The following is a 2,715-nucleotide window of genomic DNA, read 5'->3' as shown; positions in this document are numbered from 1 at the left end:
GGGATGGGTGGAGGGAGGGTGATTGGAAGGATCATTTCTATGGTTTATCTTACAAGGGTACAAGTGAATCTTTCTAAGAGTAGAATATAAATGTCTTAACACAATAAGTAAGAAAATGACACAAAGGCTATGTTAACCAGTTTGATGAAAATATTTCAAATTATATATGAAAACACCACACTGTATCCCATGATTGCATTAATGTGCACAGCTATCATTTAATAAAAAAAAAATCTGTAGATTGCTTTGGGTAGTATAGATATTTTAACAATGTTAATTCTTCCAAGCCATGAGCATGATATGTTTTTCCATTTGTTGACACCTTCAGCTATTTCTTTTCTCAGTTTCATGGTTCTCTTTATAGAGATCTTTCACATACTCTGTTAGGTACACTCCCAGATATTTCATTTTCCTTGGCACTACTGTAAAGAGAACAGAGTCCTTGACTGTTTTTTCAGCTTAACTATTGTTGGTATATATAAATGCTACTGATTTGTGAGTATTGATTTTCTAGCTTGAGACACTGTTGTATACCTTGATCATTTCTAAGAGTTTTGTAGTTGAGTCCCTGGGGTTTTCCATGCATAAAATTATATCATCTGCGAAGAGTGAAAGTTTGATCTCCTCTGACCCTGCTTGGACACCCTTGATCACCTTCTCTTGCCTGATTACAATGGCTAAGACTTCCATTATAATGTTAAAAAGCAGTGGACAACCTTGCCTGGTTCATGATCTGAGTGGAAATGTTTTCAATTTCACTCCATTCAATATAATATTGCCTGTGGGTTTGCTGTAAATGGCCTCTATCAGTTTAAGAAATGTCCCTTCTATGTCTATTTTCTTAAGTATTCTGATCATGAAAGAATGGTGGATATCATCAAAAGCTTTTTCTGCATCAATTGAGAGAATCATATGGTCTTTGTACTTTTATTTGTTTATGTGATTTATAGATTTACGTATATTGAAGCAGCCTTGAGACTTTGGGATAAAACCCACTTGGTCATGGTGTATAATTTGTTTGATGTGTTGCTGGATTCTGTTTGCTAGGATCTTATTGAATATTTTTGCATCAATATTCATTAGTGATATTGTTCTATAATTTTCTTTTCTTGTTGGGTCTTTTCCTGGTTTGGGGATCAAAGTGATGTTTCCTTCATAGAATGTGTTGGGAAGTATTCCTTCTTTTTCTATATTTTGGAAAAGGTTAAGTAATATAGGTACTAGTTTCTCCTTAAAGGTTGGTAGAATTCTAATGTGAAGCCATCTGGTCCTAGACTTTTCTTTTTGGGAAGATTTTGTATAGTTGTTGCTATTTCAGAACTTGATATAGGCTTGTTCAACATTTCCACTTCTTCCTGGCTAAGTCTAGGAAGGTAGCATGTTTCCAAGTACTGGTCAATTTCCTTCAGATTTTCATCTTTCTGAGAATAGAGTTTTTTCAAATATTAATTAAGGATTTTTTGGATTTCTGTGGAGCCTGTGGTTATCTCATCTCTGTCATTTCTGATTGATGAAATTAGAGTTAAAATGGACTTTTTAGTAAAGAAACAAAGATTAGAAGATGATGCTAGTGCCTCAAATACTGCTTTATCCAATACATTGCCAACTAAATTAAAAACCATTAGCTGTCAATATAATGAAGATTATTTATCATTCAGTTTCACATTTAGTAAATGAAATTGACCACATCCCACATGTGTAATTTGTAGCAAAACATTAGCAAAGAAGCTATAATTCCTAGCAAATCAAAGAGACATTTACAATCCACACAATCCTACTTATCCAAAAAGCCAGTGAAATATTTCAAACAACTTGCACCCAGTAATACTAAATAATCAAAAATATAGAGCAAATATGCAATGATACCAGCTAAAGCATAAGAGGCAAGTTTTGCAATTGCAGAAATCCTAGCTAGAAAAATAAAATCTCATGCAATTACCACATCCATTATTTTACCAGCCTGCTGTGCAATGGTAAAAACAGTGTTTGGAGAAGAATATGAAAAGGAAATTTTAAAAATTCCAATTCCACCTTCAGATGATACAATTTCTCAGCATGTTATGGATATATCTGAAAATATAGAATTCCAGGTAATATTTCACCTCAAAGACGTAAACCTGTTTGCAATTCAGTTGAATGATATCTACTGATATCAGTGATAAACCCCCACTTTTAGCACTCAGTAGATTTATCTATCAAGGAAGAAATCATAGAGCAGTTTTTATTTTGTCAACCATTTCAAAAAACAACAAAGGGCCAAGATATTTTCAATTTTATTGATAATTACTTTAATTCTACTACTTATCTTGGGATTCCTGCAACCCCGTCTATGTCCAAAGGTGTAAAAGGATTTGTTACACTTGTGCAAAAGAAGAATCCAGAATTACACACTGTAACAGAGAAGTGCTAGCTTCAAAATTCTTAGTGCCTGAATTACCAAAGATCCTAGAGAGCACTATTAAAATGATTAATTATACAAAAAGCAGACCTTATCTTTCAAGGGTACAAGTGAATCTTTCTTAAAGTAGAATACAAACATCGTAGCACAATAACTAAGAAAATGACATGAAGGCTATGTTAACCAGTTTCATGAAGATATTTCAAATTGTATATGAAAACATCACACTGTACCCCATAATTGCATTAATGTACACAGCTATCATTTAATTTAAAAAAAGAAGAAAAACTTAAAAAAAAAAACAAAACAAAAAGCAG

The sequence above is a fragment of the Otolemur garnettii genome, unplaced genomic scaffold, assembly GCF_000181295.1.
Source record: "Otolemur garnettii isolate 467f Iridium unplaced genomic scaffold, OtoGar3 scaffold00127, whole genome shotgun sequence".
Classification (NCBI taxonomy): domain Eukaryota; kingdom Metazoa; phylum Chordata; class Mammalia; order Primates; family Galagidae; genus Otolemur; species Otolemur garnettii.
This window is presented reverse-complemented; position numbering follows the sequence as displayed.